General features: G+C 39.4%; 1 long non-coding RNA gene across 1 annotated transcript in view; it reads right to left on the reverse strand.

Annotated features, from left to right (window-relative positions):
- Positions 1-558: 558 nt before the first annotated feature.
- The window catches only part of LOC125485096, a 28413-nt gene continuing 12993 nt past the window's right edge, over positions 559-15978 (reverse strand). The window contains exons 3-4 of the long non-coding RNA XR_007263857.1: positions 10962-11056; positions 559-2834 (exon numbers count right to left, since the gene is read on the reverse strand). This is a non-coding gene — a long non-coding RNA (uncharacterized LOC125485096). The remainder of the gene's footprint in view (positions 2835-10961; positions 11057-15978) is intronic.

The raw sequence follows: 15978 nt of genomic DNA on the forward strand, positions 1-15978 counted from the left end.
CACTCTCCATACCACCCTCTGTCTCCTACCTTCAAACTAATTTTGTATCCAGATAGCTAGCTCTTCCTGGATTCCATGCGATCTAACCTTACCAACCAGTCTGCCATGCAGAACTTTGTTGAATGCCTTGTTGAAGTCTATATAGACATCATACGCTGCTTTGTCTTCATCAATCTTCTTTGTTACTCCTTCAAAATCTCAATCAAGTCAATGACAAACAACTTCCCATGCACAAAGCCATGTTGACCATCCCTAAGCGGTCCCTGCCTTTCCAAATACATGTAAACACTGTCCCTCAGAATCCCCTCCAACAACTTACCCACCACTGACATCAGACTCATTGGTCCATCATTTCCTGGTTTTCCTTACCACCTATCTTAAATAATGGCACCACATTAGCCACCCTCCAGTCTTTTTCACCACTGATATGCACTATCACCTTTCTGAAACTTTTGAAGCTTCTATTACTTTTGGCCAAAGTTCTTAAGGTTGCATTTATTAAAAAAAAACTTTAAACTTCGTAACATATAGCAAAATAATTTATTTGTTATAGTGAACAATTTTTAAGTTACCAGTGCATATTTTAATATTTGTCATAAATACATTTAAACTATGAATAGCATCTTTAATAATGTAACATTGGTTTACTATACTGTAGTGCACAGTGTAACACTACTATAAAATGATGTCAATTTCTTTTTTGTAGTAACAATGAGTACAACCAGTTCGATTTCTAAATGAATTTAAAACACCCATGATTAATATTCATTTAGCAGATATTCTGTACTATAAGGCTGAACTGCACACATCTTAAATATTCATAGAGGTGATGTATCTCCAAGACGTATTGCTTATTATGAAATTAAAATGTGCCTTTGCATTGAAGTTTAGGCACATAGTGCAAGATTTGCCTTGGATTAATGCAAAAACTTCAAAATTTCCCTTTCATGTAAAGTAATACTTGTAAGCAGAGTTTTGGTTTTAGGGAATACATTATAAATATTGTGTTAGAAAAATCAAAACGAGTTCTGTTGCAATTATATGTAGTTTACAATAATAGGAAACTTTGTCTGTACTTAATGTTTGGTATGAAAAATTAAACTAATCCACTCAGATTATGAAACTAACAGACTTAGACTGTGAAACTACTGTAATTAGGTGAAGTTAATATAATAATTAAAAATGACCACTTACCCACCTAATAAACAAAGACAAATTTTCATGTAAGATGTACTTAAATTTATCTTGCCATTCTCTAATGGTATTTTGTTTATCATCGCACAGCATTTACTTAATGCTGACTGATTCTTTCATGCTCATATTAGTATAATGTTATTGTTGTTGCACTTTTGACAAAACAAATCAATAATAAAACAGATGGCTGCAATTCATCAATTGATTTGATATGGTATTACTAAAGCCAATTTGGTGTACATGCATTTACCACCATCTGAAAAATTATGCATCTTGCAGTAGAATTATTGGGACTCTTTTCAGCATTCAGCTTCAAAGAATTTCAAATTACTTTTTTTTTATTGCTACAATATCAAATATATTAGCACAATCATAAAGTTGCTACTTGATTTACTTCAGCCCAAATCTTGAATAGCTGTTTTGAATGATGTATTAGCATGCAGGTTATAATATTATTTATCATTTAATACGTATGTTTACATAACAGGGATTCACACACTTGCAAAACTGAATAAAATTAGCAGCATGTCTTACAGAGTTAATGTATATCGACCATGCTCCCAGTATATTTTAAACTTATAATTACTTGCACCACAAATAGCACCATAAAGTCTGTTATGCCCCTAAAACATCAATGCAGTTTCTAATGTTCCCTTCTTCTTTTGAACAACTTAGTAAGATGCTATATCTTTTATAACAAAATTCTGCAAAAGTTATGTCACAAAAAATCTTCTAACATACTATGTTGCATGTTTTGTGGTTCTAAATTTAGCAATTTTATTTGTTATTTTAATTAACAAGAGGTTTGCTGTTTCAGCTTTTCATACCATATCCTTAATATAAGTGAATCAGCCTGTTAACCATTATATTTCATGTAAATTAAGGTGCATCAAGATGGTCACAGCATGCATTAATATTTGACATATTATTATCAGCAGCACATTAATTTACACAACAGGTTACTGTTATTGCAAAATAAAAAAAACTTATTGTGAGCCCAATTTTTGTTCCCTTTATGCCACTTTGACCTTATGGAATCTATTCTTCCTGCTTAACAATTTTCTACCAGTGTACTCATTTTTGGTTAATAAGGCCTAATGAAAGTTAACCAGTGCAATAACATACGGCTGCAAATACCCATATATTTACATAACCTTTACCAAAATTACTCAATGTGATAACAGTACATATTCTTTTGTTTCCTGATTAAAAGTGCAGAGGTAAATTCCAAGTTAAAAACACTCACAATATAGTACATAGCACCACCATTTAAAAATGGCTTTTCAGTTGGTTTTTGGTTTACTAGATGTGTAGTGATAAGTAAACAAGTCAAAAATAGAGTGTCAATAAAATGACCTTTTCTTACAAAGCTACATATTGTGTGTTATATGTACAAACAGTGCTTTACACTGTTGGAGCCTTACATTTAAAGATAAAACATAGAAGTATCCTTTCACAAAACATTTTTAAGAGAAATAAATATAAACACAGATCATAAATACAATATTACACATCAAAATGTCCAGAGTTATCAACAGACATAGATCACAGAGGTATATATGAGTTTGCCCTTCATCTTGTTCCAGCTTGCCTCACATAATGTTTCACCTCCTTAATAATTCACATGCCTTGAACACCTACTAAAAAGGATAAATAATCACTCAGTTAAAACCAAGCCACTGAATCAAAGAATGCAACAGCAAAATTTACCCAAATCCTGTAAATGAAGAGCGAACTGATAGACTACACTACAAAATCATGAAAATATAACCTGAAAGGTGTTAACAGAAAATCTGTGCTGCTAATACAATAACATCTTTTTTCTTGCACACAAAGGATTTCAAAATTATCTACAAAATAGAACTAAGTTAGGAAATGTAATCATAAAAAATTGAAAAATATCAAACTATAATAAAAAGCTGAAAATATATAGTGCAAATAATAGCACGAATAGTTCATGTCTGGTGAAAACCGAACAACACATTTTGAGGCACTTAAATAGAAGATTACTGTTTCTGTACTAATGATTGTTGTAGTAAATTCTTATTTTTGCAATTAATATGTTTTCATAATCATTAATTTTAGAGAGCAAATGTGTGCTTATAGTTTTCAGAAATGCTCATACTTAAATCTTTTACTTTCCTATGTCCATCCTTTTGTAACCCTTTACGTTCATTGCTATTTGTACCAGACAATCTTTTGTCTGTATAGTCCCCAATTCAGCGTAGAGAGAAATAATGATTTTTCATTGAAGTTTACAATCTAAAAAGTTTAAAGAATCTATAATTTGGAATTGTATTGTTTGTTGAACTTTGTTTAATTCGGAATAAGAACACAGTTTATCACATAGTAAGTTCAATAATAGTCCTGTAATACTTTTCAACCAGAAACTGGTTAGCTCACTCAGCTAATGTATGAATTATTTTACTGCCAATAGCACAGCTTTCAATTCCCGATCCAGCTGAATTGGATTTGGATCTGCCTCTTTGTCCTATCTGTAATAAAAATCATGGCACTTTACTATGATCAGGTGAATAATCAGCCTCCAGGCAGAGAACTCGAGGAGTTTGAATACTTTTCAAAAAACTAATGAGCTATTTCACCAATATAAATGTTAATTAACAAGCAAATTGATCAACTGTTTTGCATGTGTTATAAAAATATGTCCTTATACATTTCTCTTGTACAGATGTACAATATTATATTTTAATGACAATAGAGCAAACAAATTGACAAGTAAACACATTCAGTGATGAAGTACCAACTGCTGCTTTCACAGATGAGGAAGAATCCAATTGCCTGTGCGGTGCACCTGAACTACATAATTTGGCAGAACATCAAGTGTGAACATCAGTACTCAAAAATACTTTAGCAAAAATGATCATATGGCAGACAAATTTGATACTAAGACTGTAAGGGAGGAACAAGGTGAGTCACAGCATGAGTAAACCCCTATGATATCTCTCTGCCACCCCTCCTCCCACTGCCTCAGGTTTTGCGCTAGGACTCTGTAGTGATGGTAATGAGGTCAGCCAGGTGGACCTCATAGAATATGAGTTCCTTGACTGGGGTTGTTAATCTGGTCCAATCAGGGAGCTCTAGCTGACAGATATAAACAGAAGGTTCTGCTCACACTGAGAGCTGGGCTAGTGTCAAGGACCCTCGATGTGGAAATAAAGTGTGACTTGGTGACGGGATACCAGCCTCCATGAAATGACAGAAAAGCATGTTCCTGAAGAAATTCACTTGCAACAGTTGTCTTTGAATTGGGGAAAGCATTTCTGCATCATATTGTTATTTGGGAAACTTGAGACATTCGATCCTGCCATTGAAGACTGCACCCAGTATGTGGAAAGAATGCATTATTTTTTCTGGGCAAACAATATTGGGGCAGATGAAAAGTGCCAAGTCATTTTCCTGACAGCTTGTGGGCCCACAGCTTTTTTGGTTATTGGGAGCCTTACATTTCCTAAGGCACCAAGTACTAAAACCTTTCAAGAGTTGACAGAATTAGTTAAGGAATATTACGATCCCAAGCCTCCTTTAATTCTGATACACTTTCAGTTTTATTTGGCAATTCAATAACTGAGAGAATGTGTATTGGGATTTTTGACTAAGTTAAGACTGGCAGAGACATGTGACTTTGGTTTAACCCTTAGTAAGATGCTGAGAGACCATTTGGTATGGGGGATGAATGATGTAACCATGCAAAAGCTCCTACTGGCTAAAACCCAACTAGACTTCAAACAGACACTACAACTGGCTTTATCATTAGAAAATGTAGCAAGTGGAGCATATGAGTTGCAGGCTATTCCAATGGAATAAGACACCCATGCCAGTCTGACTGAGCATAGCGAACACCACTTGAGTGAAGGCAATTGCCTAGCCTCACTCAGGACATATCCTGAACAGAGAGACTTGAGGTTAGCCCACAGAAAAACCCCAAAACAAAGCCAGGCGTTGGCCAAACAGTTGAAGTTTTCTTCAGCGGGATCCGGCAAGCCATTGTAGTTGCTGCTGTTTTACGGACTTGAGACAGCAAAAGAGTCCCACTAGACCTAAATGTTGTAAGTGAACTCTTAGGCTTTGGAACAGTTAAATTGTTTGGCAACATTCAAATCAGAACCAATCAAAATAAACGTCTGATTAGATAGTCACCAGGTTCTAATGGAGGTTGATACTGGCGCAGCCATTTCAGTGATCGCAGAACCAGTCTTTAACAAAACTTTCTCTGGACTCCAACCCTTAAGTTTGTGCAAGACCTCAGCTAGGCTGAGAACCTCAACCAGGGAACCTGCACAGATTAAGGGTACCAGTTTTGCTCTGGTCTCTTATGAGAAGCAGCTGGTTCAGTTACCACTGGTTGTTGCAAAAAGCTCAGGCTGAAGCTTGATGGGATGACATTGGTTGAGAAAGATTCACCTTGATTGGCACAACATTTTTAATTAAAAAAATGTTGCCTGAGTGAAGTCCTAATTAAGTACCTGGAATTTTATCAAGAAGGTCTAGGACTATCAAAAGAGCCAAGGCCACCTTGCATGTTGACCAGGAAGCAATTCCATGATGCAAGGCCTACCCAGTGCCATTTGCCTTACGGGCAAAAGTAGAGGCAGAAATCAGAAGGCTGGCAAGCAAAGGAATCATCAAACCAGTCCAGTCTGCAGAATGGGCAGCACCGTTCCTATCGATTATGAAACCTGATGGGTCATTTGTCTTTGTGGAGATTTTAAACAAACTGAAAACCATTTTGTGCAGCTGGACTTATACACAAAGCTAGCGGGTGGTGGGGGCAGTGTGTCCTTCATGGTCATGAACCGTGCATACTTGCAACTATTGTTAGATGAGGATTCCCAGAAGTATGCTACAATTAATACCTAAAGGTCTACCTCAGGTTTCCATTTATCTAGACAATGTGCTAATAAAAGGAAAGACCACTAAGAAGCACTTGGAGAACTTGGACATAGTCCTTAGATGTTTCTCCCAGGTAGGCGTATGCCTTCAAAGGGAAAAATGTGTGATACAGGCACCCCAAGTGACCTACTTGGGCTAGAGAATCGACAACGCTGGGTTACACCCGTTGGAAGATAAAGTGAGAGTTATCAAAAGTGCCCCAGATCCCACATCTGCAGCAGAACTTAGGTCTTTCTTGGCTGGTGAATTATGAGGGAAACTTCACAGGGAATTGAAGAAAAAGCTATTATCCTCTACAATCTCAAGCGAGATCTGGTATTGACATGCAGTGCCTCCCTGTATGGCATCAGGGTAGTATTAGCTCATAGATGCCCAGTTGTGAGGAACACCCAATAGCATATGCTTCCAGGACTTTGGCTAAAGCAGAGTGTAAATATACCCTGATAGAGAAGGAAATTTTGGCTGTCATATTTGGAGTCAGGAAACTCCATCAATATCTTTACAGGTGTAAATTAGTAATAATAACAGACACAAACCCCTGCCAGGTCTACTTAAAGAAGACAAGACAGTGCCACCCATAGCTTTAAGCAGAATTCAGCAGTGGGCTGTAATACTAAGTTAATATAATTAAAAGTTGGAACACCGTCCAGGAGGCCAAGCAGCAAATGCAGATGCGTTGAGCCGCCTCCCTCTGGGAGATACACCACCTGTGGGTACCGCCACTGCAAGAGTCTGTAATGATTTTAAATTTTCTGGACACATTTCCAGTCACAACTAACAATATCAGACTTTGGACACAGAAGGATCTGGTCCTGGCAAAATGAAACTGCTGGTGGTGATGGGGGAAATGAAAGAGCTGTCACAACCAGAGTTGAAATCTTTATGGACTTGGAGAGACCGTATCACAGTAGAAGATGGCATATTATTATTTGGAGCAAGCGTGATTATCCTGAGCAAATATTGCCACCAGATACTGGCTGAACTCGACTAGGGTCATCCAGGGGTGTCCAAAACAAAGATGTTGACAAGAAGTTATGTCTGGTGGCCAGAAAGCTGTGTTGGTGGGGCAGTGTCCAGAGTGCCAACAAGAATAAAAATTACCACCAGCAGCTCCCCCACATTTGTGGGAATGGCTGGGTAAACCCTAAACTCGGTTACACATCAGCCATGCAGGTCCTTTCATGAGCTCAATGTTCTTAGTCATTGTGGACGCCCACTCAAAGTGGCTGGATGTGTATAGAGTTCATTCGTCACAAACAGTGATGATGATAGAAAAACTGCACGCAACGTTTGCAATACACAGACTCCCGGAAGTGTTGGTCATAAATAATGGACCATTGTTTAACAGCAGGGAATTTGAATATTTTCCAAAGTCGAATGGTTTTTGTCAAATAAGGACAGCTCCACACCATCCATTATTCAATTATCTGCAGGAAGAGCAGTCCAAACTTTGAAGGCAGGCTTAAAGAAACAGCCTTTAGCTTCACTAGATCCCAAATTGTCCCAGTTCCTCTTTGATTATGGGACCACCCCTCATGCACCTACAGGGATAGCTCCTGCAGAGTAGCTAATGGGGAGAAGACTCTGCATCTGGTTAAATTTGATCTTCCTGGACACTGGGGATGGTGGAAGTGGGAAGGGGGCAAGGGTGTTGGTGAAATGGCATCAGGAATGCCAATGTCGGACACAAGATTCTGCTAAGGGGATGAAGTTTGATGTAGGCACCACAGGAATGGCCCTGCATGGGTAAGGGGTATGGTTGATGCGAGGTCAGGTCCAGTCATGTATAAAATTTGGGTAAGTGCGTCATGCTGAACAAGCACGTGGACCATATGACAGCTGCAAACTCGCAAACAGTGCGGGAGCAAAATGCGATAGGCTCCTCGATGGCCTTTCCAGAAGCTGTAAGTTCTCCCTTTCTGTCAGCATTGAAGATACCTTGGAATCTGAAATGGACACAGCCGATGTCGCCACCTCGACGCCTTTGCTGCCTGAAGAGGAGAATGAATTTCTTCTGATACACTCCGGGCACAAGAGGCAAGCTACTGTGCATTACATGCTGCTTGTATCAGAGGTAGAGTTGGAGGAACCTGAGCTGGTACTAAAATGCCCCAGGAGGAGCTACAAAAAAAAAAACTGGCCTATGTCCTCGGACTCAGAGGGGCGGGCATCTAGTGATTGTAATGAGATCAGCCAGGTGGACCTCATAGCATATGAGTTCTCTGATTGGGACTGTTAATCTGGCCCAATCAGGGAGCTCCGGCTGACAAATCAGAACAGGAGGAACATCCTGATCATTCGGACAGCTGACTCTGAGGGAGATGGATCAGTATCAAAGGCTCTTCACTTGTAAATGGAAGGTGACTTGGTGACAGGATATCAGCCTCTGGAGTTAATTCAATGTACTTTAAATTCACTGGATGAAAATCCTTGGGTGAAATTTTTTGGTAGGGAGTAAACGCGTCAATTGCATTTCTTCGAATAAGTGCAGCAAATGCTAGTGAGGAAAGAGTAGGAGCAATCTTCTTGAATCCTCCCATCAAATTTTCATGAAGTAATATATTGAAGATGAAACCCACCAAATTCAACACCAATTACGCCGTCACTCAAACAACATGGATCCTTGTTCCTTAAAGGCTAAGTCGGGATGTTGCCATAGTAGGCTCGGGAGATAGCATGCTTATTAAAATGTCTGAATCAGAATGAGCCCATCATCTCTGCCATGTTTCACTTGAGAAGCATGCAATCTGCGAGACATTTGGCGATCCCTTCATTGTCCTGTAGTCAAGCATCCATTAAGAACAAAGGACAGATACCTTCCAATGGCACAAACAGTGCAAGGTTCCAGAGTTTCTCCTGAAACAACATCCCCTCGCACACTCATTTACTTTGTTAATTCTTATTTTTCATTCTCCTTCCATTCATCATGACGACAAGGAAACACAAGTTTGTCTCAGTGTATCAAAGTTCCTAGTGATTTATTGCACAACACTTTAATACAGTTTATAACAAAAACACAAGAGATCACAAATTGACATCACCAACACAGTGACATTCGCTCATGCCCACTCTTTCAAGTTGCTTCTCTTGTGGCTGCGGGTGAGTTGGAATCAACCTCCTTGCTAATGCCTGCCTGAACCTCTTGACAGTTGGGCTCACTATGGACGTTCCAGGAAGGATAGAGTGCTCCAAAGAATCTTGTACTAGTATCACATCAGGAGCAGTCTCTGTAACAGACTGTAAAGATACAGATAGTTCCTTTGTCAGAGGGACTACAGAAGTGGCTGATGATGATTTTGAAGCCTTATGAGGTTTGACATTTTCATCACCATCTGCTAGATCCTCAATCCTTTCATGGCATCCTTGATCACTGGAGGGAAACATCAACTGGAGAACAGCTGGCATTCATGCCACGCTTCTTTGTATAATTTGTGTCATTGATCCATCAATCCTATAATCTGTAACATACATTCTGTCTGCCTTTCCTACTTTAAATGATATGGATGTGGTATTCAATGAGATTAGTCACTCTCTCAATGAAGGAGCTGATGAGCTTTGAAATACAGTCATTGTGAAGTGTGTGGGTCTCATCCATTCTCATCCCATGATTCTGCAGTGTTTCAGCTAACTTCTGACATGTGACAAAAATATCTCATCTTGAATTTTCATGACCCCAAATCTTTGCATCTTCTCCCAGCTGAGCAGGGCTCAACTGAACCTCTTTCCTCTGAGGATGACTAACCACAGGCTAACCTTGCTGCCCTCCTACTCTCCTGCTATAATGTGAGGTGCACCCAACCTGTACCACTACCTCAGAGGACCCACTGAGGTACAAATGTCTTCACTGGTGAAGGGTTCACAACAAAGATGTAACAATCCAGACTTTAATGTGTCACCCTCCTTTGATTCCTCAAGAATATGTAAGGAGCTCCCCACTCCCCCCCATAATATAATTGATCCTGAAAGAGACATTTGATAAGGTAGTGACTGTTTTCAGCAGAAGAGTTTTATTCCAGTTGAATATTATACTTCAAATGATCTGGGGCAAAATTGAGTGTGAGACCTTTCAACCTTCAAGTCACATGCTATGATACATTAAGATATCATGAGCATGACTCTTAAAGGCATGCTGACATACTTACCTTGAGACTGAAATAACTCCACAGAGGCTGGTATCCAGTCATCAAATCACCCTTTATTTACACGTGGAGAGTCTTTGACACTGATCCAGTTCCCTCTGAGCCAGCTCTTAGAGTCAGCAGGATGTCTGACACTCTTGTTCTTATCTGTCGGCGAGGGCTCCCTGATTGGACCAGATTAACAGCTCCAGTAAGGGAACTCATATTCTATGAGGTCCACTTGGCTGACCACGTTATAATCACCACATACACCTGCAGGAAGCAAGCATACCTGCTGCATAAATGGGATGAAAGAATCTAATCTTGGTTTTAGGAGGCAATATAAATCATTTGCATATTAATGGACTTTCCTGAGGATAACACTTCAGGATAAATTATTAGATCTTTTTTACGCTGATGGGATTTGGGATTCCTTGAATGTGGAGCTTGAACGAGCTATAAATGGTAGGCAGAACTCCTGCCCTGCCATATTTTTCCTAGTAGAGTGGAGCTCAAAGGATTTCTGTTTACCAATGAAGGAAACTTTGACCAATACTTCCTTTTGTAAAGCTTATTCATTATTTTGTTATTGGTGCAACTTTCAGAGAAAGTAGAATTATGCAATATTGACGTAACGCATGATGTTTTAGGCTGCAGTTGTATTGGACTTATTGATCTGGGACTGGTTGTTCCTGAATTTGAAGAAACTTTTGAGAAAGTACTTAAAACAATAAATACCTGAGCTAAAGCAACTGTACATATAATCCTGTTCCTGAATATGGGATGCATTTGCCACAATAACCTCCACATTTCCCAGTCACTTTGGCGCCATTCTGTGGATAGAATAGGATTTACATCACTGTAGTCAATGAATGATAAATCAATCCATTAATGTCTAAAGAAGTTAATAAAGCTGTTTAAGACACAAAATGAAAAAATTGTCAACTTTTTTTTTCCTCTCCTATATACACACATGCAACACTCGTTTTAAAAATGCTTGTTGGATAACTTCATAAGTATTAGACCTAAGATAATAACACACAGCCAGTACATGGCTGTTACAAATTATGTACTGTGGAGCATAATCTTGTGCCATCCTCCAACCACTTATTTTAACTAGTAGTATGTTGTGCACACTGACAAGTATACACAAAATAATCTAGAAATGTGAACAACGATAATAATGGTAAAACTCATTTTTGAAAAATATCCATGATCTGACTGTGAGAACACAAGAATGTGTCAAGAGATATGGCGACTCCATCTTAGCAGCTCACTTTGCTGTTTGACTTATTTATTTTTGCAACACTACCACATCAAACAATTATTCTATTTCTTAGAGAAGCAGGAATTCTTATAATTCAATTTCAAATATTTTTGTTGAGTTATCTTCCTGTGCAGAAGTTGTTCATACAGTTCCATTTTGTATAGGCTTTTAAAATCATATTGGGTTTTCTATTACAGATTTTTCTCCATTGAAACTGATTTACCAGACCTTTTTCATCCACTTGGTTTATCAATTTCTCTTGCTAATTTGACCCTCCCATCGATGCTGCTTGCAAAACTGCCAACTTTTTTATGCTGTACATTTGGATATATGGTTTCCAATCCCATTATCTAAGTTATTAATGAATGCAGTGACGAGTTGAACCCACAAAAGAGAACTTTGGAAGATTATAGTTTGATGTTTGCAATGTTCTTATCTACTTCTATTAAAACCCACTTTCGGAAACAATTTAATCCTACTAAATTGTTGCTGTTTATACCATTAATATTTCCATTACTGTTATCTTGTTTATGTTAATTTTGTTGAGTTTTTGGGCTGAATTTTCCTATGGGTGTGAAAGCAAATTTGTTGAGCGGTAATATGATTTTCCTCCTCATTGCTAACCTTGTGTTTTTGTCCTCTGACCTTTCTGTGGCTTGAGGATGCTTGGTATGCAAAAAGCCCATACACCCACATTGAGATCAGGCTCCCCATTTTAAAGGGCGACCAAAATTGGATTTCATCCCACATGCCATTTCATCTGCTGGCTTGAACATTTGGATGTACATTAGTAATACACTTGGTGTAAAAGTTTGTGGAGAAAATACAAAACTGACTGAGGAGTCTAGAATATTCTGTAAAGTGGCTGTAAAAGGTTTTGGCACTTTACAATGTCTCTATTAGATGCTGTATTATAACGTAAATGAGCTTTTAAAGCAATGATTCATTATACGGATCTGTTCTGTGAAGTTGACAGTTGCATTGATCAGCATTGGGTAATCGTTTAGCTGCATTAGAGTACTTTCCCAATGGACAAACTACGATAATGTAGTAAAATTGTAAAACAAAAAGGACCAAAGAAAAAGGACAGTCTAAGGACTGAATGCTGGTATTTGGTAGATAAGAGTCAAAACCTTTTCGTACTAATCTGACTTTTTTTTGTAGTCAGCGTTTAAGTTAAATTTCTAGGTTATGTTGTAAAGTTGCCAGACTTATGTAGGCTTTTAACAAGGTCTCCATTGGAACAGCAGCTGGGGACAGTTTATTAAAGAAACAGCCAAAATGAATTCCCCTTTAACTGGCTAAACTAGGCCTTTTGTTTTCGGAATACATAAACCTAGCTAACATAGTGCAACACAGCACTTGAGTGTGACTGACAATAGAGTGCTGGGAATTGATGAGTAAAGAGTTGTGGAGGAAGGGTTTTTTGCTTTTTTTTCTCTAACACTTCCAAACACCAGGAACCGATTATTTCTTTGCTACAGGAGAGGAAACTCATTATTTGGTGAGAAAGTGACGTTTGCTTATTCTGTTTCTAAGGTTCAAAATAATATAGCAACTGATGGTAAAGTTAATAAAATATATATGTGATGTGTCACAACTGCACCATGTGGGAGCTCCTGATTGCATTGTTATCCAGGTTGAACATATTGACACTGAGTGCTTAATGTTTGAACAGTTCCAGGTCAGAGTTTGCGAGCTGTTGAACTAAGGACACTGTGGCATATCAAGGAATGAGAAAGTTTCTTGGTTTCTTTTTACCAGGAAACAGTCACAGTTCTTAGGATATGGCCTTTTATTTCAACGTTGAGGGGCAATAGAATGCGACTGCAAGTGAGACAGTTAAGGGGACATTGAGGGCAAGAGCACAGGAGCACTCTTTATGACAGTTCAATAGGTTTTGAGGTCCTTTCAGTTTGTTCGAATGAAAATGGATGTTGGAGGGTTGTTGATTCAACTGGCCAGAGCACCATGGTATAGGAAGCCATTCAAGTAGGGTGGAGCAAAAAGGAATATAGTGGTATTGGGAATCGGTTTAATTTGAGGGATTGACACTGCTCTTTAGTAGCAAAGAGCGTTGATCCAGAAAGCTGCCTGCCTGGTGCCAGGATTTGGGACATCTGGGCAGGGCTGGAGAGGAACTTGCAGCGGGAGTGCAAGTGTCCTGTTTTCATGGTTCATGTAGATATCAACTACATACTCAGGACAAAGGATGTTCTGCTGTGTCAATACAAATAGCAAGACACCCCTAAAATAAGCAGCAGAATCTCTGGATTATTACCTGAGCCACATGCAAATTGGCATAGAGTAAATCAGATTAGAGAGATGAACAAGTAGATCAAATACTGGTGTGAGAGAAGTGCATTCTGGTTTGTGGGGCACCAGCACCAATAATGGTGCTTGTTAGGATATTATGCTGATGAACTGTTCTGGGGCCAGTGTTTTTGCGAGTCAATAATAAAGAAATGGAGAGGATTTAAAACTAAGTCATGCAGGTAAGGAATAAAATTTGGAATAATGTAGTAAATCAAAGAGTAAAGATAAGACAAAAGAGAAAGGTATTACTACGATAAACAGACTGTCACAGGAAAGGATAGAGGTATGAACCTAAGAGTAAATCAACAGATATTGCTACAGGATACAAAAAGAAAAAAGTTTAGAACTGAAAACTGTGTATCTGAATACACATAATATTTAAACCAAACTGGATGACCTGAGAGAGTAAATAGAAATATGTGCATCCTGTTAGCAATTACAGAGAAATGCTGCAGAGTGAGATGGATTGCTACCTATATACTGAAGGAAAAGGATACTGTGGATGATTACTCTAGGTCAAATTGGCATAAGGAGGGGGGAAGTGTTGGGTATTCTAAAAGGCATTAGGGTGGACAAGTCCCCAGGTCCGGATGGGATCTATCCCAGGTTACTGAGGGAAGCAAGAGAGGAAATAGCTGAGGCCTTAACAGATATCTTTGCAGCATCCTTGAGTACGGGTGAGGTCCCAGAGGACTGGAGAATTGCTAATGTTGTCCCCTTGTTTAAGAAGGGTAGCAAGGATAATCCAGGTAATTATAGACAGGTGAGCCTGACGTCAGTGGCGGGGAAGCTGCTGGAGAAGATACTGAGGGGTAGGATCTATTTACATTTGGAAGAAAATGGGCTTATTAGTGATAGGCAGCATGGTTTTGTGCAGGGAAGGTCATGTCTTACCAACTTGATAGAATTCCTTGAGGAAGTCTCAAAGTTGATAGATGAGGGAAGGGATGTAGATGTCATATACATGGACTTCAGTAAGGCATTTGATAAGGTTCCCCATGGTAGGCTGATGGAGAAAGTGAAGTCGCATGGGGTCCAGGGTGTACAAGCTAGATGGATAGAGAACTGGCTGGGCAACAGGAGACAGAGAGTTTTAGTGGAAGGGAGTTTCTCAAAATGGAGAACTGTGACCAGTGGTGTTCCACAGGGATCTGTGTTGGGACCACTGTTGTTTGTGATATACATAAATGATCTGGAGGAAGGTATAGATGGTCTGATGAGCAAGTTTGCAGATGACACTAAGATTGGTGGAGTAGCAGATAGTGAAGGGGACTGTCGGAGAATACAGCAGAATATAGATAGATTGGAGAGTTGGGCGGAGAAATGGCAGATGGAGTTCAACCCAGGCAAATGCGAGGTGATGCATTTTGGAAGATCCAATTCAACAGCGAACTATACGGTAAATGGAAAAGCCCTGGGGAAAACTGCTGCACAGAGAGATCTGGGTGTTCAGGTCCATTGTACCCTGAAGGTGGCAACACAGGTGGATAGAGTGGTCAAGAAGGCATACGGCATGCTTTCATTCATCGGATGGGGTATTGAGTACAAGAGTTCGCAGGTCATGTTACAGTTGTATAGGACTTTGGTTCAACCACATTTGGAATACTGTGTACAGTTCTGGTCGCCACATTACCAAAAGGATGTGGATGCTTTGGAGAGGGTGCAGAGGAGGTTCACCAGGATGTTGCCTGGTATGGAGGGTGCTAGCTATGAAGAGAGGTTGAGTAGATTAGGATTATTTACATTAGAAAGATGGAGGTTGAGGGGGGACCTGATTGAGGTCTACAAAATCATGAGGGGTACAGACAGGGTGGATAGCAAGAAGCGTTTTCCCAGAGTGGGGGACTCAATTACTAGAGGTCACGATTTCAAGGTGAGAGGGATAAAGTTTAAGGGAGATATGCGTGGAAAGTTCTTTTCGCAGAGGGTGGTGGGTGCCTGGAACGCGTTGCCAGCGGAGGTGGTAGAGGCGGGCACGATAGCGTCATTTAAGATGTATCTAGACAGATACATGAATGGGCAGGGAGCAGAGGGATACAGATCCTTGGAAAATAGGCGACAGGTTTAGATAGAGGATCAGGATCAGCGCAGGCTAGAAGGGCCAAAGGGCCTGTTCCTGTGCTGTAATTTTCTTTGTTCTTTGTTCTTTGTTATGAATAGGAAGCTAGGAAA

Source organism: Rhincodon typus, chromosome 16, assembly GCF_021869965.1.
Source record: "Rhincodon typus isolate 14 chromosome 16, sRhiTyp1.1, whole genome shotgun sequence".
Taxonomy (NCBI): domain Eukaryota; kingdom Metazoa; phylum Chordata; class Chondrichthyes; order Orectolobiformes; family Rhincodontidae; genus Rhincodon; species Rhincodon typus.